This window comes from Terrapene carolina, unplaced genomic scaffold, assembly GCF_002925995.2.
Source record: "Terrapene carolina triunguis isolate 2854851 unplaced genomic scaffold, T_m_triunguis-2.0 Scaffold250, whole genome shotgun sequence".
NCBI classification, from domain to species: Eukaryota; Metazoa; Chordata; order Testudines; family Emydidae; genus Terrapene; species Terrapene triunguis.
The window spans coordinates 2,201,499-2,226,982 of record NW_020664601.1 but is presented as its reverse complement, the minus strand read 5'-3'; the positions used below and the strand labels follow the sequence as shown (position 1 = coordinate 2,226,982).

The 25,484-nt window shown below is 42.5% G+C and overlaps 1 protein-coding gene and 1 non-coding gene across 2 annotated transcripts in view; one reads left to right on the top strand and one right to left on the bottom strand.

Annotated features, from left to right (window-relative positions):
* Positions 1-609: 609 nt before the first annotated feature.
* On the bottom strand, positions 610-682 carry TRNAA-AGC. The gene has a single exon. It is a non-coding gene; the product is annotated as a tRNA-Ala (tRNA).
* Positions 683-1,295: 613 nt separating this feature from the next.
* PPP6R3 (protein phosphatase 6 regulatory subunit 3) overlaps positions 1,296-25,484 on the top strand; it is a 94,893-nt gene continuing 70,704 nt past the window's right edge. Inside the window, exon 1 of the mRNA XM_029912835.1 lies at positions 1,296-1,395. The gene's annotated coding sequence lies outside the window, so the exon portion shown is untranslated. The remainder of the gene's footprint in view (positions 1,396-25,484) is intronic.

The window sequence follows — 25,484 nt, the reverse complement described above, 5'->3', positions numbered from 1 at the left end:
AGATTCTCATGTAATCACGTCTCCAGGCGTTGGGGCTTTAAGAAAAACACCAAATATTGTTAAACTTGTGATAAAAATTGTGAGAGCTGGCAACAATGTGCTGCTTATGCCTGCAATTACCTGATTTAGGTATGGAAATCTGGGATCTGCAAGTGCAATTGGTGTGTGTATATTAGAGAGATCCATTTATTTTAACTGGAGTGCACAGTCCTGTTAAAAAATGCAACTAGCCCATGCCCATTTTTGCAGAACCCATTGAACCCAGGGGCTATTTTTTCAATATGATGCAACGGATATGGGAAAATTATTTTCAGTAGCCACCTGAGAGTTTTTTCTTAGGGCAAAATGTGCATGTGCAAATTGTTGTTATTATTGTTATTTTGCAGGACTCAATGGGGCACGTGTATTTGTAGAGTTTCAGCTACTTTTGCTGTGGTTTGTCGAGGCATAGTCAGTTTAACAAAATATATGGGGAAATAATTAAATTAAACATCTGCAATACATGGCTCATGGACTTTTAAACAACTAATTGAAGTCACGTTTTTTCGTGTATTCATAAGCAGGAAAGGAAATTTTTGAAAACCCGATAGTGAAAAACAGACCACCTTCTGGAGAATGCGGGCATCGATCCCGCTACCTCTCGCATGCTAAGCGAGCGCTCTACCATTTGAGCTAATTCCCCAGGCCATCAACCTCTCGCTCAGTCACTCACACATATGCAGTCCGCTCATCGCGTGATCTACTCCTTTCTCCCTGATTCCAGGAGCGGCAAGCTGTTGTCAGGCAGTTTCGCTACCTCCCTTCTTTGCTGAGGGCGTGGTTTCTTCCGTTGGCCAATGGGAAAGGGTGATGGGCGAGGCTAGTTTTGTGTTTGCGGCCCTCGGCTTCCATCCCGCCCTCTGTGTACCTCCATTGGTTGCACATCGGTCTGAGTCTTTTACCAGCTGATTGGTCTAACCCGGTTTATTTTTAAACTTAGTCGCGGCTCTGATTGGGTAAAAAACACGCCTGTCACCGTGACGTTGAGCTGTTGCTAAGGCGTGAAGGTGGGAACCAGAGGGGCCCACCCGAACGCCCTGATTGGCCTTCAGGATCCCGTTCAGCCCGCCCTCAATCCCCATGTAGTCCACTGGTGCTGTCGTTCATATGTTATTGGCGGCCAAAGGAAAACCAATGGGAGACGGAATTTATGCTATTGTCCAATGGAAGTGTGATCGGTGGGGACCTGGGCGTGTCAGGGAAGTGTGATTGGCAGGCGAGGAGGGGGAGCGAAGGAAAGCTCACAGGGTCTGATATGTCCGCCATCTTGAAGTGTCGGTGATGGTGGCGAGCGCTCGCTTTCCCGTCTGAGCCGAGGCAGACCGGGACCCGTGACGGGGAGACGCGCTCGCCGAGGTAGGGAGGTCCGGGGGGCCGCGGCCTGAGTCAACTATCGCCGGGGGTTATTCCCCCTCCCTGACACTCTGCCCCAATGCACGGGCCCGGTGAGCGCTCTTCTCCCCCCGCCCTGCGCAGGGGCTGGGGGGGGGCGCGTCTTCCTGTTCCCCGGAGTCTGCGGGCTGGTCTTTGAGGCCTCCTCCCGCGATTGGGGGCCGTTTCCCGCCCCTCTCCCCGGTTTGCGCCTGGGGGGGGGGGCGGCCTTGTTTGCTCGCTCGCTTCCCGCCCCTAGTAGCGGCCTGGCTGAGTTGTTTTGCTTCCTGTGGAATAGGGCTGTGTCGACCCCCTCTCTCCCCAAGTCCCAGGTCATGCCTTGCCCCCTCCCCGGCACTGAGCGTGGGGTGGGGGCTTCCTAGGGTACCTTTTCCTCTGGGTCCCTCATATGCGCCGTTGGAGGGGCACTGACTTTACCCCCATATGGCTGCATGTGTGACCCCCCCCCGCACTTGCTTTCCAGCGGTACTCAGCGGGAGGTACTGAATCACTAGGGACCCGGTGTTACTTTTACCGCCTGTTGCCTCGGTTAAAGGGATCCAGCTGTTTTCTTTGCTTGTCTTCTCACTACAGCTCTTCTCTCAAATTACTAGTTAGAACTGGGCGTGTTAGTTTGAATTGCGGTCTTTCTGCGAACACCTGAACAACCTTTGAGCTTTGTCTCGAGGAAGGTGCGTGAAGGTCTGTCTCCACAGCGTAGCCAGCTCCCTGAGTCAGTCTGTGTGTCCCAAGCCTGCAGACGCATGTGTTTCCTCGCTGAGTTGCACAGGTCAGGTGTGGATTTCATCTCTGGGTCAGGGATAGCTGCACAAGATAGATGTTGAAGTTGGGTAGGAGAAGGTGTTACTCTGTTCCACTTAATGTAAATTATAACTGTCTTATGTCTTTTGGGGTGTCATAGGATTTTAACATCTATTTTCCTTAGTACAAATGTCAAGACTTTATTATTCAACTAGCAGAATCCCTGAGTGATGCTGTTTTTCAATGGGCCCATAAACATTATTTTAAACCTCTCAAAATAAGAAACTTTGCTTTCTTATTGTCTTGGTTCTTAGTAATTGTTGGGAAACTAGATGAATTATCAGAGGGACACTGTCAGGTTAAAGTGTTCTTTCTAAAAGCATTCAGAATGCTCCTTAATTTGAAACTTGGTTTCCTCTTTGCTGTTATACTCCTTCCTCAGTTTGGACAGTGAAAACAGACTAGTTATTGCTCTTGTTCACACTTAATTTTGCTCTTTGAGTTTTAAATTAGTGCCTCAGTGGTTCATGTGCTCATTCTCAAAATCGTGGCAACATTTTGGCTAGTTCTAACTTAAAAAACAAACAAACAAAAAAAACCCTTGGGTTTTTAGTTCTCTTACAAAAAGTGAATTTTAGGCTGTACTGAACATGACATAGTGTTTAATTCTGACCTTTTCTTTAGTGCCTCAGAGTGCTTTCTGAGTAGAAAAGTGAATTGGAGCTCCAAGACTGTCCCATGATGTGCCTGGAGATCAGTATAGATGGGTATAAAATGTAAGAAATAAACCTTTTCAAAATACCTGATTCTTTGGTATTATGTTGGAACTGTTTGGGATGTGTAACCAGTGAAAGCTGTTATAGAAGGCTTAGCTGTCTTCTGAGTAGATGTTAACTGGGTAAAGGAAACATGCCTCTACTCCTGGAACTTACTAGTTACAGAAAAGTTTCTGGATGCTGTTAGCTTAAAAATCAGAGGTTAAAACCTTTAACAGTGTTACTCGTGTTGAATCTTGAATGGAAGGAATTCTGATTATTCTTTACTATTTATGCTCTTTATTTACTTGTGTTTTTTATCAATGAAAAATTAGTTTTACTTTCAAGTTCACTGTTGTGTTTGAATTGCAAACACTGCATGAGCGCTTGTTTCTACTGGAATGTTAAAGCTAGGGAAAGGTCTCTAGCATTCTTTCTTAAAGGTATCAATTGATATTTTTTTCATAAAACATACTTTATATGTATGTGTATGCATGTTCATTTGGCTGTACATAATTTATTTTCCACCTAATAAGATTTGGATTGGAGTTGCAGCTTTAAAACTGAAGGGAACCTTAAAATTGTTCATTGGTGTCTAATTCTTTACTTGTAAATACTAGATCCTTCAATACATAGTGTCTTTATGGGGGGGGCTCTGCTCAGGCACAGTAGGCCACCTGCATGTTTCGCATTGTAGGATTGGGGTGTAAATCACAAACATGTCTTTAGAAATTCAAGGAAAAAATAAGGAATCTCTTTATACTAGTGATTTCTTTTCTGTATCAGTAAGGCTCCTTGAACTTGTATGTTCATTTTGCAAAAAAACAATAATTTGTATATGAAATAACAGGGTGGATTTGATTTAAATCATATTGATTTAAATCACTAGTCAGGAAGACTCAATTTAATCATGGATTTCTACATAAAAGTGCATTCTTGTTGGTTGTTATAACCTTAATATATATTCTTCACAATTCAGAGATAGATGTAGGTTTCATTTTTAGAAGGTACACACTATACATTTTTAAAGTGATTTATTTTGAAAACTTTTCAGATTAGTTTTACAGCTATATCAGAAAATGAATGATTGTTTGGTTATTTCATTTACCAAAGGTAATTGAAGCAGATAGTTCACCTCCCAATGACTTCATAAATATCTCCAATTCAACAGGTTAATCATTAATATTTGGAGGATTTTCTTGCCATGCTGTATTAGGAAGAGAACATCACCAGACAGACATTTAAATTGTTTTAGTTAAATCCAGAATACATAACGTTGTTGTTTTAGTTTTTTCCTTCAACAGCAAACATATAATAATATAACAAAACAAGCATATGAATTTTTGAATTTAGTTAAACATTCAAGTTTTTTAAAATCAGGTTTGTTTTTTTAATATTGTTTTTAACTAAAATAGTTAAATGAAATATTAAAAAAAACCCCAAAATTAAATAGACTCTGTCAGTCAGGTCAACATGAGAAACTTGGCTCCTGCAGCTAACTCAGTCCTCTTACCTTCATTTTCCTGTTTGTTCCTAATCTGGAAAGGAAATACAAGCTTTCCTGCTTTTTCAGGTCCCAAACGATTTCTCAATTTGGAATGAATTAGTCCAAAGGGAAAAAAATATTCTTCCTACACCGGCAGAAGAAGCGACTGCTGTTAAAAGTGAGATTATCACTTCAACAGTCTCTGAATCCAAGTGCTTAAGTGGCTTCCACCAGTTCACTGGGGTGACTTTCTTTAGAACATCATCAGCAAACATATATTTCTTGAATGGTTCTTATTCCCAAACTGGGTCTGTTTTACAGCCTGCTGCCATTATAGGTTTTCCCTTCTAGTGAGAGAATGGTATGGTAGATCTCAAATCAATGAAGGCTACATTCGACCTCAAGACTTCTGGAATATGCCGCTCAAACAGTTTCACTTTTGTTTCTACTGCCTGTCCCTCCCTTCTCACATTTATCTCCAGAGTTGTTCTCCTTGTCCATATCTATTCCGCCACAACAATCTATTCATTAAACTTTTTGAAACTTTGCACTTTTAGAGAGAGGTAAGGGATTGACTCTGTGTACACAAATTTGCAGAGGGACAATAGGATTTAGGTCTCTTATTTCTCACCTCTCTATTATTTATTTAAAAACATTTTTGTTGTTAACAAGCATGTTATCTCTGGAGAACAAATCCACAGTTTGAGAACTGCAAAACTAAGCATCTCTGATGGTATCTTCTAGACCAGTTGTAGGCAACCTATGGGCACGCAAGCTGATTTTCAGTGGCACTCACACTGCCTGGGTCCTGGCCACTGGTCCGTGGGGCTCTGCATTTTAATTTAATTTTAAATGAAGCTTCTTAAACATTTTAAAAACTTTATTTGCTCTACATACAACAATAGTTTAGTTATATATTATAGACCAGGGATCGGCAAACTTTCAGAAGTGGTGTGCCGCGTCTTCATTTAATCACTCTAATTTAAGGTCTTGCGTGCCAGTAATATATTTTAATGTTTTTAGAAGGTCGCTTTCTATAAGTCTATAATATATAACTAAACTATCGTATGTAAAGTAAATACGTTTTTTTTTAAATGTTTAAGAAGCTTCATTTAAAATTAAATTAAAATGCAGAGCCCCCCACACTGGTGGCCAGGACTCAGGCAGTGTGAGTGCCACTGAAAATCTTCTTGCGTGCCGCTTTCGGCACACGTGCCATAGGTTGCCTACCCCTGTTATAGACTTATAGAAAGAGCTTCTAAAAACATTAAAATGTATTACTGGCAAGCAAAACCTTTAAATTAGAGGTTGCTAACCCCTGTTCTAGACTGAGCACGGAGTCCCATTCGGTAGATAGAAAGATTAACCTAAATAATCTATACGGAAGCCCCTGGAATCCCATAAGATTGGGTCTCTAATCCATGAACTGTTGGAACTCATTTACAAAACTTTTCTTAAACATTACATGAATATATTGTCTCATACTATAGAATTAGAATTTATAATCCCTATTCCATGATGAGACATTATAACTCAGATATATCTTAATTAAAACTATCTTTAGATAGCTTTTTTCCTCAAAAAGCAATTTATCAAAAAAATCTGATTTAAATAAAAAAATTGGATTTTTTTTTAAAGTCATTGATTTTTATCCACCCTGTGAAATATTGACTTGTGCTACCAGGGTGGTTAAAGTCATTTTTGCCTGTAATACTACAGTAAAATTTTATTTCGGCTAAAAATGACAGTCACTGTAGAGTTTAGGTTACAGAGATCCTTAAACTTCAGGAAAACATCCAGTTAAGCTAAAACATGTGAGATCAGGAATTTGGTGAAAGAGCTTTTTAGTCTCAAATGCTAATGTATTTAGGAAGACTAGTTAGAACTGAGCATGCATAATGTCTTGTAGTTTATGTGCAAACAAGTTAGGTTTACGCATAAATTAAGGCTAGCATATGTTATACTGTAATTTAGGCTATCATTCATAAATTTAGTGCAAGACAAATTGAACACTTGGCAGATTATTTTCTGAAGTGTAACTAGACATGTTAATTTTTTTTTTTTTTTTTTTTTGGGAACAGAGAACGTTATCTGAAAAATGTGCAATGCTTAAAATGACCTCCAAAGGGGAGAAACAGCTTGTAGAGACCTGGGCTCATTCAAAACATTTTCTGCTTATGTTTTATACTAAAAATGATGCTTTGTTGGAAGGCCGTGTGGAGACTAGAGAATGACTCAAATAACATCTCAAAACACTGAAACCTGAGCAACTGAAAGGAGATGGGATTGTCCCTTTAGTCTAACCATTTAAAATGCTTTGGTCATTAAAGTCAGAAGCGTTAAACCAGATGAATGCTTTGGCAAGATGATTTCTTTGTTAAAGGTTCAACATCTTTGCCTCTTCAGTTAAGTTGAGAGCTCACAATATACAATGAGTAACTGTCTTGAACTCAACCTGTAAAACATTGAAATGTTAATCATAAGTGGGAAATGCTTTGAAGAACTACCTGGGTCACTCTTTCCCTAATTGATGAAAGAGGGCGGATTCAAAGTGGTGAAAAGCACTGGGGCCCTATTTAACTCAGCAGTTAACCTAAAGTACTGGGTAGCATCAGATCCAAAAAATGTCATCTTCTAACTATCTTTCCAGGAAACTTTACCATTCTTCCTAGACGAGGATTGGGCCATATGCAGATTGAATCCACTCTGTATCTGGAAGGGAAGGTGGAAGCAATTTAAGCAGCAGTATGCAGGAGCCTATCACTTTAATTGGATGGCTTTCCTTAATGCATCCCCTGTGACCCGTTTCCTTCACTTGCTACTAGCCTGCTTCTGATCTTTAAGGCCATCAGTAGGTCAGGATCCAGGTCCATCAGCAGTTCTACCTTCATCTGCGATTCTCTTCTCTCTCTCCTCTTCTCTCTCTCTCTTTCCCCCCTCCCCCCCTCCGATTAGTGTGCTCCTCTGGAACAACGTGATTTGCAAAACCTAGGATAAAGTGTATGAAAGCTGGAGATAAATTGTTCTTGAATGTTAGGCTGTGGAATGAGCTTTCAGCGGAGGCCAGACTTATCTAGTCAGACCACCGTAAGGACATGATGGAAAGCTTTGTCAGAAGGGATGGTTTTTCCACAATCGCAAGATTGGTAGGGGAAAGGAACAAAGGAAACCCCACTTGTAACCCAAACAGAACCTCCTTTAGCAGGGGATGGAGAAAACTGAAAGCTCTTGAAATCACTCAGTAATCTTGTTTGATATTCCTGTTATTTCTAATATGAGAGAACCGTTCAGACCTCTCTACATCAAAAAGAACCTTAAAGTATACAAGCACAATTTTTAAGTGCTCTGCAAATAATTTTTAAAATAGAATTTTTTGTTGCAGATATTAATGTTCTCTGCCCCTGCCAAGAAAGCCATAGGGTACCTAACACTCAAGTAGGTTCAGGCTTTTACTATAATGGTCCAGTTCAGATGTCCTGGAGGAATAAAGTTGCAATGGGCTGGGAAGTTTGCTGTCAGAGAGCAGGGCAATCAAGTAGAATGTATTGGTGAGCATGTTGTTCTACTGTCTTATTTGTTGATGGGGGGATGCTGGTATCCCTCCATGACAGTTTGCCTTTTAACTGTGGTGTATTTCATGTTGGATTGAAGAAATTGTTGGTTCTCATAAATTACCAGATCTTGTTGCCTTGCTTTCTAGTATATTTCTGAAAGCACATTCAAAATGGATTGGCTTCTGCGGTGGCTTGAAAGCAGATTTGAAAATATACGTGTTGGCTGGAAAGATGAGTTCCTAACCAATCAGCCTCCCTGTCTCTCTTTAAATTGCCTTCCCATCTGTTCCTCAATTTCCCCCCGTCTCTTCCTTTTGAATGCAAAAACTAATGCTGTGAGTGCTGTCTGAATTGTACTGTTGCACACTAGCGATGGCCGGGAGAGGTTTACTCAATGGAAGGGAGATTCAGTAAAAGCTGTGTTATCTGGCACTTTACCAACCGGAAAGCTCTTAAACCGGCATTTCTGATCTTCAGTAGGGTTGCCAGATGTCCAGTTTTCGCCTGGAACACTTGGTCAAAAAGGGACCCTGGTGGCTCCGGTCAGCACTGCTGACCGGGCCATTAAAAGTCCAGTTGGCATGGGACTGGCAGGCTCCGTACCTGGCTTCACGTGGCTCCCTGGAAGCGGTGACATGTCCCTGATGCTCCTAGGCAGAGGAACGGCCACAGCGACTCCGTGTGCTGCCACTGCCCCAAGTGCTGGCTCCGCAGCTAACATTGGCCGGAAACCACAGCCAATGGGAGCTGTGCGGGCAGCGCCTGTGGGTGGAGACACCGCACAGAGACGCCTGGCAGCGCTTCCGCCTAGGAGCAGAAGGGACATGTTGCCGTTTGCGGGGAGCCGCCCGAGGTGAGCACCCCCTGGATCTAGCACCCTGAAGCCCCTCCCGTGCCCTGAGCCGCCTCCTGCACCACACCCCATCCTGCATCTCAGCCCCAAGCCCCCTCCCGCACCCAAACTACCTCCCTTTAAGTTAAATGTAATTTTTGACTTACTGGCACCCCGCATTCCCCCAATATGCCGGATAACAAAGCTTTTACTGTACTTGGGGAATATGAGGCTGAAAAAGACCTAGGGATGAAACTGGACAGAATTAAGGAGTTGCTGTGCAATCTGTTGGCAAAATGGCAGTGCTATTTTGAGTACATTCAGAGATACCAAAATGCAGACCAGTCGGCACCAAGGAGACTGAAATTCTTCATCTGAGGGCAGTTCAGTACTAGAAAACTATTGCTAAACAGTTATTAAGGAGAGAGAAACAATCCTCATTGATTTAATTACAATTTCTCTAAACCAGGGACCTCAAACTCAGATCAGCACGAGGGCCACATGAGGACTAGTACATTGGCCCAAAGGCCGCATCATTGAAACCTTTTCATACAACGATACAAAAGTATAGTCAAAAATGAAAAAAAGAGTAATATAGTATGCTATTAAAAGTCAATGTATTACCTTTTTTTAAACTGTAATGCGAAGAGGGGTTTTAATAAAATATAAACACCTGTAACTATTAATTATGTGGTCAGTAACACTGATGATGATAGACTGTTAGTGTAGATCAACATAGCTGTAATGGCAGGAACTTTTTAAAGTAACTATTCATACAAAATACGTTGCCACTTTTAACAAACATTCTTCCCAACTACTCACAGCAAAGAATCATACATGCTGAACTTCATACCTCAGACTGCTCGTCTAGTCCATGAGGCCCCATCCCTGCCCCGCCTCTTCCCACCCCTTCCCTGCCCCTATTCCAATCCCTTCCCCAAATCCCTGCCCCAGCCCTGCCTCTTCTCCGCCTCCTTCCCTGAGCGCACCACTTCCCCGCTCCCTCCTGGAAAGTCCTAAGTGCTGCCAAACACTTGGCGACGGGAAGTGCTGGGAGGTTGGCGGAGGAGCGGGGTGCGGCGCGCTCGGAGGGGTGGGGGGAAGGGGAGCTTGGCTGCTGGTGGAGTTGGCGCCTATGGCAGGCCGCATGCGGCCTGCAGGGTGCGTGTTTAAGACCCCTGCTCTAGACCTTTAGAGTTTAAAAATGTAAATTGGCAAAATGACCGTAATCTACGAAAACTTGAAGTGTGTTAGCTCTAAAGAATGAGAAGACTTATTTAAGATGGTCCAAGGGGAAATATAACAGACTGAGATGTAATTAAGTAATGAAAATATATCCTAATGGTAGGAAGAATTTGCTAATAGTAAGGTTTACTGAAGTGGGGATTAGTCTCCAAAGAAAGTATTGGAAACACTGTTGCTTGAGTCACTTAAATTAGACTTTCCAAAGCACTTGGACATTATCTAAAACAATCATGTATTAGCAGGAAGATGGAATAGATGACCTAATGATCTTTCATTTGTCATGATTCTGATTTTATGGACAGTGGTACTCTGCCTGACCGCAGTGCAGTGGTGGTTATTGTGACTGCTGTAAGTTTCTTTTGTTGTGATCAAAAATATTCTGAAATAGTTAATTGTTTTTTGAAGAACAAGCAGCTATTGAGTTTGGGATAGTAAAAGTGATAATGGTAAGGACCAGTTCGCTGTCTGCTGTGGAAAAACATATTGGGTTGAAGGACTGGACACAGTTTAATTAATAAAGGTAAGTGTCCTGAGGCAGTCTTGTAGAACCTGGCTGTCTTGTTTTGTATCAGAAAAATATAGCAATTTGTGTGCTGTTAGGCTTCAGAACCTTTAACTTTTTCTGCATTTGTTCTATTTGAGTTACTAACTCTCTATATTCAGAGAAGTCTCTAGATCCATCCTTCCTCCTTTTTGTAGGGTACTAATACAGTATCCCATCTCTGATCTTCACATACTGCTTCTTCAGCCATATGTAAAACATCCATGAGGTAACAAAACTCGCAAGGTATGAAGGAGTAAGATCCCTTTGAGTTCAATTGAATTTCCTGCAGAGAATTTGGAGTAAATTTTCATTATTCCTAAAAAGTTGGATACAGATCTATACTTTGCAACTTATGAATTAGTACTTGATCAGCTGTTCCATTTTTGAATGCCTTGGGACCGACCTGAGCTTTTAAAGTTTTGTTAGTCCTTATGAAAAATGTGATTGTGTTAGAATTTAAATATCTTCAAAATGAAGGGCCTGTTTTTTTCTTTAAATATATTAGGTGGGTAAATTTTAAATAAAAAATTGAACACCCCCCTTCCCTCCCCCCCCCCCCCCCCCAGTTGTGGCTTGAATCAGCAACCAGGAAGCATTGATTTAAATTTATTTTAATCTTGTTTTGCAATAGGTCTTTTTAGTTATTTTCCTTGATTGGTAACCATTAAAGCTTGTTGATTTTCATCTAAATACAGCCTTTACTGTTAAATTGGTACTTTATATTAACCAGGAGGATACACTGTATATGCATTTATTTAAGCAATTCTATATAGCTCAACATAAATTTATTCAGATTCTTAATCTTCACATTATGTTAGCACACGGTGAAATATACATTTCTTATTTACTAAATTTTTGACTTGTGTCATGCTGCATTTGGGTGGAAACTGGAATTCAATTGAAAATGCCCAAACAGCATGTTCAAACTTTTAGTTAAATAAAACTACCTTAATTTTACATATTATGTATCCAGCATATTTAACTGACTTATTACATAAAAGTATTATTTGTAGTTAGTGCATTGAACTGATTATTTCTAGTAACTGAATCCTTCAAGATTTTAGAACTAGTAGACCTTGTTCTCTGTCACCATTTTTATTCATAGATTGGAACAGGAAAGCATTCCTGCATTTTCAACTTCTAGTTGGTTTCTTAACTTTGAATGAACTAGTCACTGAACAGAATTAGTTGAATAAACAAATGAAGAATATATTCTCTCTCTACCTGCAGAAGATGTTATTGCTGTGAAAAGTTGGATTAGTGCTTCAAAAAACTCTGATTCCAGGTGCTTAGTCAGTGACTTCCATTGGTTCAGGGCTTGGCTTTCTTTACAACTTAAGCAGTAAGCGTGTACTCAACATGTACTGTTTTAATATTTTTCATTTTAATTTAATTTAAATTATTTTAATAGGTTATAGTAATCTTATGCCTTAATATAGGTTGTAATAATTTCATATTTAGGTTTATTTTTAAGAACATTTAATTTAAATCATTTTTTTTTAAAATACTTATTTCAGGGTGTATAAAAATTATGTTGCATACAATTGGGTTTTTTAAAAAAATCTTACAGGAACACCTCTCTCCCACCTGTAACAAAATGAGTCACATTGCTCCTTATGACTCTACAGAAGGGGGGGAATAAAGTACCTTCCAATCACAAGTAAATAATGTATGTTACACATCTGAAGAGACTGTTCATCTTAAGTCACTGTACTAGTATCAGTTGGCCAAATGTCACTATACCAGTATATGACAATTACGTAAAAATAGCACAACTTCCCCATGCGTGTTGTCCCAGTATAAAAGTTCTTATACCACTATAGTTTTCCCATAAGGGAAGAGGAATAAGCTATACCAGTATGAAAGCACCTTTATAGTGGTATAACCCAGTCCACACTGGGGGCTGTACTGATACAACTATTTTAGTTAGGGGTGTGCTTTTTTTAACCAAAATATTTATACCAGTACCAAAACTGTATGTGACAAGGCCTTAGTTAAATGGCTGCATTGCAGTTTTAAATCTTATGGTCTAAGAAGGATCCCTTTAATATTCTTACGCACTTCTCAGCTTTATTAGGTTTCTCACTGCTGTACTGCTTTTAAAACTTAATTGTCCAGTTAACTTGGAATCTTTAATGTCTTGGACTGTAATTCACTTGTATTAATGTCTTGACAAACTTGTTGGATATCTACACACGTTCAGAAGCAAATGCCTCAGGAAAATAGTAGGTATTTAATGGAAAGAGTATATAACAAATGCCAAGATTCGTCAATGTTCAACTTCTTATCTCTAAAATTATCAGGAAACATGAACATATCTGGGACATGTTAAAATAGAGCCAGACCATCTGCTATGGCAGGCATCCCATTGGGCAGCTGTAAGAATATGTCGAAGCTGACCAAAAGAATCTCTTCATTGACAAAAACTTAAAGGGAAAACTCATGGAGCTTAACATTGAGGATGTGCAAAGAGCAGCCTAGGATAGATCGGGATGGCACAGACTTGTTTTTGCCCTAAGAAACACTAGATAGTGTGGGAAGGATTGAGATTAGATTACATTCCTAACCCAAGAGCAGATACTAGATGCCTGCTGAATTCTGGGGCATCCATTTAGGTGAGAAGACAGCATGCCTCCTCCAGCTGCTAGAAGTGTCTGCAGGTGTGCATGCACATGTGCTGGGCTTTTCACTGTGGTGCTATGTCTGTATTCTACAGAGGAGCTCCTGTCTTTCAGGTTAGCTTTAGTTAGTGCATGTCTGAAATTGGAGTTCTCTCAGTTTCTGCAAAGTGACAAATCGTCTATTGATTCCTTCTGCAGCTGCTTTTTTGTATCATCCTCTCCTGAAGTTTCTTCCTGGCTGCTGGGCGGGGAGCCCCCTTTACTTCCTGTAATCTTTCTCCAACAAATGACTGAGTTATCAGTGTCTATCTTTGCTTCCTATGGGAAGCAACAGCAGAAATCATACTAACTAATTCTAGGTAGTCTCACTCTGCAGTCACCCTCATTCCTGCTGTCAGCCATAGCAAGCAGTAGCATGATTGTCCTTCATCATATGTAGAGTGTGAAGCGTTATGGGGACTTGATCTTGGTTGGTGCCTCAGGGAGCTGCTGCATTAAATAATAACTGTCTAGTAAGCTAATTGCTGGTGGTCAAGATTTGTCTGCTTCTGAGTAAAAGAAGGTGGTCAAGAAACTTGGCATGAGAATAAATGCAAATGCATATGTTTCCTGAACCATGGTATAAAACTACTTTTAAGCTGTACTTTTGCTTGGCTCAGCCCATACCAGTTACTTCACTGTTTCCATTGTAACTAATGTATTTCAAGGTGGGAAACAGGAAGAACGGAAGAAGCAAAACCAAAATTTAGCTGAGGATTATGAGGGGTACTAGAAAGCTATTGCCTTTCTGGGAGAGCTGCATTAACTGGTTTGGCTCTACTATTTTAGTAGGATCATTAAACTCATGGCAATAATAGTAATATTTAGCACTTAGGTTTTCTTCAGGGTCTCTCAAATGTCAACTAATTAAAACTTTACAGCTTCCCCTGCCATCTGGAGCCCTTCCTGTCGCCTTATATATGGTGGTATAAGAATCCTTTGAGTGAGGAAGGCAGTTTATCCCAGACTGTAAAAGCTACATTGTTGCAAGTATAGTGCTCTGACTGTCCTTTCAGGAACAGGACAAAATTCTAGAGTCCTTATTTGTATACCTACATCTTCTTGTCTTGTAACATCAGTGCCATACAATCAGGGATGGAATTTGCCTTTTTACTGTGTCCATATAAACATTTGATAACTTTTATTTCTCAATGACTGTGGCTGTGGGAGGTGCAGTTGTGCTTCCACTTCAGACAGCTTGGTTCTAAGCTGCCTAATACTCTCTCTTAGAGGGCATAAATGTTCTTTTTTTTCTTCTCCATTATACTCCAGACTGTAATAATCTCCTTTTATAGTGACAAGTTTTAGTTCCTTGTTTTGAAGAGGTGATTCCCCTCGCTTCCTATTGGCTGGGAGAGATTTAACGTTTTTCTAATCTACAAAGCAAGTTGTAGTCTTCCCCACCTAAAGTTTTTCTTTATATTGTCTACCATGGATTATGCCAATGATTAGTGAAATGCAGTCATGCTTTGGGATAGAAAATGCCATTGTTTACCACTACCAGGAATACACTGAGAGGTAAAAAATACTTACTACTTTCCTGCCCCGCAGTTTGGGGGTCTGATGGATAATCAACTGAACATGAGCTCCCAGTACTACACTGTAACCAGAAGGAGTAATGTGATCCAGATCCATAAATGGGAATCTCAAGTAGGAGTAGAAGTTATTTTACCTTTGTATTTTGCACTGGGCAACCACTGCTGGAATATTTCATCCAGTTCTAATGTCCACAGTTCCAGAAGGATGTTGATAATTGGAGGGGTTTAGAGAAGAGCCATGAAAATGATTAAAGGATTAGAAAACTTGTCTATAGTGATAGAGGGAAAGAACTCAATTTACTTAGCTTAACAGAGACAAAGTTTAGGGGTGTCTTGATCACTCTGTAAGTACCTGCATGGGGAACAATCATAGGGACTGGACAGGACCTCAGGAGGTCATCTAGTCCAGACCCCTGCACTCATGGCAGGACTAACTATTATCTAGACCAGTGGTCCCCAACCTTTTTGTGGCTAGTACCACATTCATGTTTTCAGAAGAGTGTGGCAGGCGCCAACAATTTTTCAAGGCTTATTTTGCATTTGTATATTTAATATGAAAAACATCATATTTAATATTACGTAATATATGAATCCAGAGAGAAGCTGCGAGGACAGAGAACACTGGCGCCCGCAGCCCCGGAGTACTCTGTCCCCAGCAGGCGCGGGGCCCTGGCTTCTCTCCCCTGCTGGGCACTAGGCGGGCCCCGCGCCTGCCGGGGACAGAGAACACCGGCACCCAAAGCCTGCAGCCCTGGCGTTCTCTGTCCCCGGCAGGCGCAGTGCCGCGGCTTCTCTCCGGCTTAAGTCGCGGCCCCGCGCCTGCCAGGGACCGAGAACACTGGCGCCCACAGCCTGCAGCCCCGGAGTTCTCTGTCCCCGGCAGGCGCAGGGCCGCAGCTTCTCTCCCCTGCTGGGCACTAGGCAGACCCTGCGCCTGCCGGGAACGGAGAACACCGCGTCCGCAGCCTGAGTTCTCTGTCCCCGTCAGGCGCGGGGCCACGCTTCTCTCCCCTGCTGGGCACTAGGCGGGTGCACATAAATGCCACGGCGGGCACCATGGCGCCCCCGGGTACCGCGTTGGGGACCACTGATCTAGACCATCCCTGACAGGTGTTTGTCTAACCTGCTCTTAAAAATCTCCAATGATGAAGATTCCACAACCTCCCTAGGCAATTTATTCCAGGGAGATTGTGGAATGTCCCCTCTCAGTCTTCTTTTCTCCAGACTAAACAAACCCCATTTTTTCAGTCTTCCTTCATGTTTTCTAGGCCTTTAATCATTTTTGTTGCTTTGCTCTGGACTTTTTCCAATTTGTCCACATCTTTCCTGAAATGTGGTGACCCGAACTGGACACCATACTCCAGTTGAGGCCATATCCACGTGGAGTAGAGCAGAAGAATTGCTGCTTGTCTTGCTTACAACACTCCTGCTAATACATCCCAGAACGATGATGTTTGTCTTTTTTGCAACAGTGTTACACTGACTCATATTTAGCTTGTGAGCCACGATGACCCTCCAATCCATTTCTGCAGTACTTCTTCCTAGGCAGTCACTTCCTATTTTGTATGTGTGCAGCTGATTGTTCTTTCCTAAGTAGAGTACTTTGCATTTGTCATTCAATTTCATCCTATTTTCTTCAGATCATTTCTCTAGTTTGTCCATATTTAGAATATTAATCCTATCCTCCAAAGCACTTGCAACCCCTCCCAGAGTGGTATCATCCACAGACTTTATAAGCGTGCCTTCTATGCTATTATCTAAATCATTGATGAAAATGTTGAACAGAACCAAACCCAGAACTGATCCCTGCGGCACCCCACTCAATATGCCCTTCCAATGTGACTGTGAACCACTGATAAGTAGTCTCTGGGAACAGTTTTCCAACCGATTAGGCACCCGGCTTATAGTAGCTCCATCTAGGTTGTATTTCCCTAGTTTGTTTATGAAGTTGAGACCGTATCAGAAGCCTTACTAAAGTCAAGATATACCACATCTACCACTTCCTCCCTATCCACAAAGCTTGTTATCCTGTCAAAGAAAGCTTTTAGATTAGTTTGACCCATCCATGCTGACTGTTACTTATCACCTTATTATATTCTAGTTTTCAAATTGATTGCTTATTTGCTCCATTATTTTTCCAGATACTGAAGTTAAGCTGACTGGTCTGTAGTTCCCCAGGTTGTCCTTATTTCCCTTTTTATAGATTGGCACTATATTTTCCCTTTTCCAGTCATTTGGAATGTCCCTGGTCTTCCATGACTTTTCAAAGATAATTACTAATGGCTCAGATATCTCCTCAGTTGGCTCCTTGAGTATGCTAGGATGCATTTCATCAGGCCCTGGTGACTTGAAGACATCTAACTTGTCTAAGTAATTAACTTGTTCTTTCCCTATTTTAGCCTCTGATCCTAATTCATTTTCACTATGTCCCCCCCCCCCCCCCCCCTTGAGTAACAGCCTCACCTGGCCTTGGTCGTCTTCTTGCTTCTAATGTATTTGTAGAATGTTTGCTTGTTACCCTTTATGTCTCTAGCTAGTTTAATATCGTTTTGTGCCTTGGCCTTTCTCATTTTTACTTGTTTGTTTATATTCATCCTTTGTAATTTGACCTAGTTTCTGCTTTTTGTTTGACTCTCTTGAGGTTCAAATAATTGAAGATTTCCTGGTTATGTCAGGATGGTCTCTTGCCATACTTCCTATCTTTTCTATGAAGTGGGATAGTTTGCTCTTGTGCCCTTAATAATGTCTCTCTGAAAAATTGCCAACTCTTGAACTGTTTTTTCCCCTTACACTTGCTTCCCACGGGATCTTACCTACCAACTTACATATGATGATTGGCTCTTCAATCTAGCAGAGAAGAGTATAACGCAATGCAGTGGCTGGAAGTTTGACAAATTCAGACGGGAAATAAGGGTGTAAACTTTTAACAGTGCGAGTAATTAACCACTGGAACAACTTACCAAGAGCTGAAGTGGATTCTCAGTGACTGGCAATTTTTTTAAACAAGGTTCTCTCTCATTTTTAAATTAAAGATGTGCTCTAATTCCAACAGGAAATTATTCCAGGGAAGTTCTGCACCCTGCTTTATACAGGAGGTCACAGTAGATGATCACAACAGTACCTTCTGGCCTTGGAATCTATGAAATCTTTTCAGCAAGAAACTTGCCACAGCTAGTTATGGGATCTGTACTATCAGTGTCTGCATAATTTGAGCTTAAAAGCAAACAACTCCATAGTTCTCAGGGTTATAAAGATAATGTCCAGATATAAACAATGAGGTCTGAGACTTGGGTCACTTCAGACAGCTCCAGTGTTTTTGACAGCTCATAGTTTCACACCACTGCTTAAAAAAATCTAACAAGACTGATCAATTTTATTGCTGCTATTTAGAGCTGGTGACAAAAAGCAAAAATCAAGACTGTGATCACTTTTGTGCCACTGCTCTGGGAAAACTGAACAGCAGCAAAAGTGAGCATTTTACAGAGGCAAATTGTACTCTACAAAGATTTGCCAGCATAGCTATCTTGGTCAGGATATTTTTTTTTTTTTAAATGGAGATATCCCATCTCCTAGAACTGGAAGGGACCTTGAAAGATCATCGAGTCCAGCCCCTTGCCTTCACTAGCAGGACCAAGTACAGATTTTGCCCCAGATCCCTAAGTGGCCCTCTCAAGGATTGAACTCACAACCCTGCGTTTAGCAGGCCAGTGCTCAAACCACTGAGCTATCCCTCCCCCCTCGTGGAAGATCACATCACTAACTGATATAACTATGCCAATGAAACCCCCTTTGTAGATGCAGCTTACACTGGCAGGAATCCTTTTGAGAGTAGAACTTATGAGATTTGTGGAGGTGGCTAACTATGCCAGCAAAAACTCCTTTTGCTGTAGCTGCATTAGGGGGCATTGCTGGCATAGCTATACAGGCAAAGACTTTGTAGTGTATGCTAGCCCTCGTGGATAACAAAGCAAAATTGCTGGGGAAATAGTAGAAAAGAGATAGAAAGCTTCCCCTTCCTGCAGCTATAGGAAGAGTTTCAAACCTTTAAGCCAAAGTCTGATACAAAAGAGTGAACTCTGAACAAATTCTAAAAACAGACTCTTGATAGAAATCCTAGTAACCTGCCCATTGTTGGCAGCTTGTGACATCTGGGCCCATTCAGTAGGCTATGGCTCTTAGCTCTTGCTGGGGACACTCCCTGTGGTGGTTCTATTTATGGGTTTCTAGGTGTCTGGTAAATTTCGTAAATGATGCATAGGGCTTGTCTACCCTACCATTTAAGTCGATGTAACTTATGTCACTCGGGTGTGAAAATCCACCCCTCCGAGCGACGTAAGTTACATTGACTTAAAAGTGGTGTCCACTCTCCCGCCAACATAGCTTCTGCCTCTTGTTAAGGTATAGTAATTATGCCGACAGGAGAGTGCTGTCCTGTCAGCATAGTGCATCTTCACCAGATGCGCTACAGTGGTGCAGCTGCGCTGAAGTGGCGTGATAGTGTAGACTTTTGCTTTTTGCATTTGCTTTTTAAGACAGTTGACTCACAGGGCCCATGACTTGAAATTGATAAAACAAATCAGAGTTCTAAACGGTCTTCTCAGTATACAACATAGATTTTCCTTTAAAGCTGCAACCCTCTTCCAAATCCTGGACTAGTCAGATGGCTTGGAAGTACCAGTGTGATACCCAGTGACTATTCCTCTTGCTTTTGGGCTGGTAATAATCTCCTGTTGCTTCAGTAATGAACACGTGATCTAGGAGTAACACCTCCTGTTTCTGCAGGCAGTTCAGTCCTGTTTCCAGTGACTGGAGAAAGCTGGCTACAAATAAGGTGGAAAGCAGAGGAAAGACTGTAGGGAGGGGTATAAGATAGGGTTAGAAAGCCCTGTCTTGATGAGGTTTGTGAGGAGTAGTAGGTCACTAGGACTAGTCAAGGTGAATCTTCCTGTGGCTTTTTGGAGGACATGCTGGCCCTAATTTAAGAGACACTCCTAGGTTCTGTCTTGTGAATGGCTTGTATTCACTGAGCCTGTATGAAAATTGTTGCTCCTATGATTCCTTCAGAATGGTTTTCTTCTTCTGGAAACTATCTTTGTGTACAAAGGGATGTAGGTGCATACCATTTATTAGAAAGTGGAATTTTTTGTGAACCAAGGTGTAACTTCAGTATAAAGATATATAGAATGTTTAAGCAATGACAGATCCATTTTGCTGTAACATCCAAACTAAAATACTCCAGGATTTGTGAGCAAAATTCTGCCATCTGTAGCAGGATGTTCAGTACATCTTACCATCTGCCATTGTGCTATAATCTTAAACTGTACCACACAAACACTATTTGATAGAGGAACAGAAGGGAATGAGGATCCTTTTAAATGAAACTCTTGAAAAGGCCTGTTTGTAGACCACTAACTTGTGGAATAGTACTTTAGACTATATTTTTTTGTATATTCATGGAACCTGTTTTCTCTTCTAGAGATGGTAGGCATTATTTAATAACCTGCCTGTTTGGATTGGGTCTCAAGTATAGTTGTAATGTTCATATTGATTCAGACTGCTGTAAGAAGTCTCTCCATATCGTGCAGTCAGCAGATTATCAGATCTCCTGGGGGATGCTGTGCTGTCTTAAATATCCGTTAATTGCGTGCATATATATATATATATATATATATCTATATAATTTGTATCCCAAAAGGGGTGTGTGCTTGACTTCAGAGATGTGATCAGACTGTTTCCACCTAGGGAAATGCTTTCTAATACTCTAACAGTACTGACCCCCAACCATTATTCTGGAGACCCCCACGTACAGGCTTGTGAAACTGTACCTCTGATATCAGAGAACTTGGCAAAAGGTTTAACTACCCTCTCAGCAGGTTATAGAATGGTAGTTGAATGTTCTTTAGGCAGATTGAAATCCTGCTGGAGATGTCTACAGACTTGTTTGTATTCCAGTGCTGTGTGCATTACTGTGGCTTGCTGTGCTCTTCACAATCTTTGTGAAGCCAGATATGAGCCGTTTCCCCCTGAATGGACTTATGACAGTGATGGACTGCTGAACCAGTACACTAAGCTGAAAGGTGCACTTCCCACAGTTAGAGCTGGATGTACCTGGGCAACAAAAGTCAGGGATGCTTTGCGCTCCCACAATATGGACTTACCTAGGCCAATGGAAGAAGGAGAATAGTACCTTGATGAATGTGCTTGTGTTGGGAAGGGGTTGATTGCTTGGGGGTTAGGAGGGTTGATTGCCATGCAGTGTACTTATGGATGACCCGACTTATCAAATGGGGGAGGGAGTTGAATCACAGTATAGATTGCTGTAAGGAATGTATGGATTGATGCAGCTAACTGTGTATTGAGAAAGTGTTTGCATACAAATTTCCACTTGTCCCAGATCGTGTGTTTACCTTTATTTGAAATACACTTTGTATGATGTGATGTGGTGGTAAAGCTTTTTATTTTAAGAAGGTTTATAACCAACAAACACTTATTAGAAAAGCACATTAACCCGTTGCCAGGCAGGCCAGCTGCCATTACCATACCAAAACACCAGTAACAAACAAACTTTTTTTTTAAAAAAGAACAAAGTGCATGAACAAGTACATGGTTTCACTGTTTGAACAAGACCGAAACCACCTACTGTTGCATGTCCCTGGCCATTCTCCCATTCTTCTTTTCCTTTGCTGTGCACTTGGCACCGGGGTGTGTGTGTGTGGGGGGGGGGGTGTAGAGATGTCCACAGGGGAGGGGGTCAGTATGGAGGACTGCAAGGGGCACAGTTGCCTTGCCCAACTGCTGAGGGACCTGATTGCATGGACCATCCATCCACAGAGTTGTCCAAGCTGTTCTTGGGCTGCAGCAGAGGGTACTGCAGTAGACACTTACGCCATGGTGCAGGTGCAGCAGGAACCGGTACTCTTGCAGGCATTAATGATAGCAGCCGCTCAAACAGCTTTCTGCTGAGATTTGTCGTCCTCCTGTAGCTGCTGTTCCTGTTCTAGGAACTGTGAAACAAATGTCTGCTCCCATGCTGCAATCCTATCCTCAAGCTGTGCAATCTTTCTGCTTGCCTCTCGCCTTGCCTGTCCTCTAGCCATAAATCCCTCTGTCTGTGGTATTGGAGCTGCTTGTTGGCCCTTTCCAGTACTTCAGCCATAAGTTAATCACAAATTCTTCTCTAGGAATGGTCTGCGAAGGTACGTTGACCCAGGCTTCTGCTGCACTGTGGGCATGCTGTGGAGTTACTGCAACTTGTAGAGGTCAAGGGGCTGGAATAGGACAAGACAAATAGCTCAGTGCAGGAGCACAGAAAAAATACTCGTGGAATTTCAAGGGCATTAAATCTTACCTTTTAAAACTGGATTTCAGGATATTGAGAGTGATGTTTCAGACCACAGAAGCTCCCTGGACACAGTCAGGTTAATCACAGCAAAAAATGGCAAGTTAAAAATCACAGCTGCTTTTTTTCCTACATGCTACAAAAGGCTTCTCTATCATTTCAGGCATTCCACATTTTGGAGGACGTAAGTTCTTGTGGTTGGCAGAGAAGTTATTCCAAGCTGCTGGTGGGAAAACAGTGCATGCCACAAAGTATTCAAACCTATAGAGAGTGAACAGCACATCTGTAAATGGAGTGGGGTGGCTAGTTACTGAGGCGGCCCTGGAAAATATGCCTCTTCTCAGAAATGTGGCTACCTCTCTGGAGTTCCTGTTACAGGAAAAGCTTGAAGCTATCACTCCACAGGATTGGGTCAGAATTTGAGGCAATCAACTGGGTGCTGTGTTAGATTACATACGCCTTAGCCTGTTGTTACTGCATGCAAACACACAGTTCTGCTGTCATCCTGGTTAGTCCCCCTCCCCAGCATGTATCTGGACGAAATTCAAACCCCGAGTTGTATTTAGGAGAAATTTAATGACCTATGGACAAGATTTGTAAAGGGAACCCATTCCCACACCTCCACCCAGAGTTCACTGTTTTCAGGTGGCTCGTTGCACAGTTGAGTGATTACAAACTGGTATGCTTATGGGAATGGCAATGTAAGGTTGCTGTTTGTTTAAAAAAAGAATGTCCTAGCAAAAATATGCCTTTTTTGTGAAAATTCACCCTTCAAGGAGGTTTTTTTTTTTTTTACTGTTTGCATTTCCCAGTTGCCATTTTGAATTCCACAGGGAGAGAGGGGACAGTGATGGAGGGATGCCACAGTGCTGGCATGTAATCCGCCATTAGTGGAAACACACTGCTATCTGGGGCTTGTAATATCTTTTGCAATGGTTCATAGAAAGGAAAGCCTTCCCATTCCTGTATTAATAAACATTAAAATGGAGCCAGAAACTTACCAGGCTCTGGGCAGCTGCTGCCTCTTTCATTTTTGCTGCCAGTTCTGTGGCCGTTCTTTCCTCAGGGGGTGGGGGGCATCAAAAAGCTCTTCCAAGTACGGCTCCAGAATGTACTGCAGCTCCTACAGCAAAATCTCGTTTGGGACTAGTGTCATAGCAGAGTCGCTCACTGGTCTCAGTTGGCGACTGCTGCTGGTTCCCCTCAGTTCCCATGCTAGATTCCGGGGGCACCAGGTTGCCATCCCAGCTGCCTAGGTCATCAGCACAGCTGTTAGCGCTGTACTCGGTGCAATGCCCAACAAACTCATCATAAAATGGATATAATGTCAGCAAGTTGTCCAAGGTGTGCTTCTGGTCCCTGGTTTTCCAGTACTCTGGCTTGAGCTGTTTAATCTGCTCTCTGCACTGGTATGGTAAATTTCCAGTGCTGCCAGCTTCTTCATTGTTTGCTGGTATGTGTGGTCATTACTGGTACTCTTGCTAAAATCTACTATTTTTGCTTCCCTCGCACCAGAGATTAATCAAAATCAGGCTGTGTTCCCACAAACATGAAGCAGCACGCTTTGCAAAGGATTTTCCTGGTCAGTGTCCATTGCCAATGCAGAAGATTCTCCCAAAATGTGTTTGCAACTTGCCGGGCAGAATAAATGGAAGGTTAAACACTGACTTGCCAAGCTGCTATACTACAACAAGGGGGTTACTTCTGTTTCCCTGGAGTCGACTGGTCTCTCTTGGGGGAGAGAGGTACAAAGGAAGAAGGCCCATGGGATTGTAGGATACTTCTGGTGGACTCCCAGGACCCAAGTTTGGGGAGGTCTGCATCTACCCTGCAGAGTGATAGGGCTCGAACCCTCTAACCTCATGGAGTCCTAGGACCTTGGGTCTGAACCTGAGAGATTCGTGTGTGGTTGGAAGGGGCATTTGTGCTCAAGCCCGAGTCTGAGCCCAGGCTTACATTGCAACATAGATATACTCCTATAGGCTGCAACTTCAGCTGCTAACCTGAGTTAAAAGCAGATTTGCTGTCTCTTCACTATTTTAACTTGTTAGCTAACCTGAATTAAGAACACACTTTTTTCCCCTCCATGTAGCCATACTCTGAGAAGAACCACCACAAAAGGACACATTTACCCATTTTGGGTAAGAGGCCTACCATCTGGGAGGGTAAACTCAGATCAGAAAAGGGACAGGTATTTTCTCATAAACATGACAGCACCCTATATTTAAAATTTGTTTTCAAGCTGACATGCAAAGAATTTTTTTAAAATAGGCTTATCTGTTTAGTCTAAAGGTGACTTGTTAGAGTAATTTTTTGTTTTGTTTCATCTGGATCAGTCACTGAAGCTTAGGTGTTAATATCCCTCCCTTCTCCCCCACTAAATCCTCTCATCTCTCCATTGCTCAGTTTTCACTCAAGTTTTACGGTAGTAGCATTTCACTGGCTCTCTATCATAGTCTTTTGGGCCAGACAACATCTGCATTTTTAATGTAAAATACGTATATGGTTTTCACAAAAAAAAAAATCTTTTCAGGTTCTTACCCATAGGCAAAGTAGACAGCTGTGTAGGGCACCACTAGTGCCCTGTGCAGCTGCGTGCTGCCCCAGCCCCGCCTGTTCCTGCCCCCGCCCTGCCCCCACTCCCCTGAAGATTGCAGCCAGGCCCGACCCTGCACTCACCGGGAAGTGGAGTGACCCGGCCCCAGCCTGCTCTGCTCCCAGGCTTGGAGGGAGGGGGGAACTGCCCCCCAGCACTCGCCGGTGGCGCGGTTGGGAGCCAGGGGAGCGGAGCAGGCTGTGGCCGGGTCACTCCACTTCCTGCAGGAAGTGGCCAGCCCCCCCCTCCCCTCCCCCCCCCCCCGGGGGCCGCGGGCCCCCCCCCCCCCCCCCCCCCCCGGGCGGGGGCCCCCCCCCCCCCCCCCCCCCCCCCCCCCCCCGTGGCAGGGCTGCGTAAGGCACCAAAATAGCTAGGGACGGCCCTGCTTAGACAAAAGGACATAGGCCAACTCCTTTTTCTTTTAAGGGCTATTCCTGAATAATGCCATGTATAGACAACCCTTAATAGATCTCTGTTTACTGAAGGTCAGTAAAGAAAAACTTGTATGAATTCAGGAAGACATAAACTCATTTCCTCCCCCTGCCCTCCCCTCCAAAGCTTTGTGCGCCCACAGCTTCCATTTACTGCAACTGCATTTGAGTGTTCAAGTGTAGGAAAGATGGTTCAGTGGATAGAGCACTGACCTGAGACTCGAAGATCTAGATTTAATTCCTAACTCAGCCACAGAGCTGTTACATGCGTTCAAGAGATTTGCTTAATGTACCCTGTCCCTCAGTGCTCTATTTCACAAATGGGGATAATT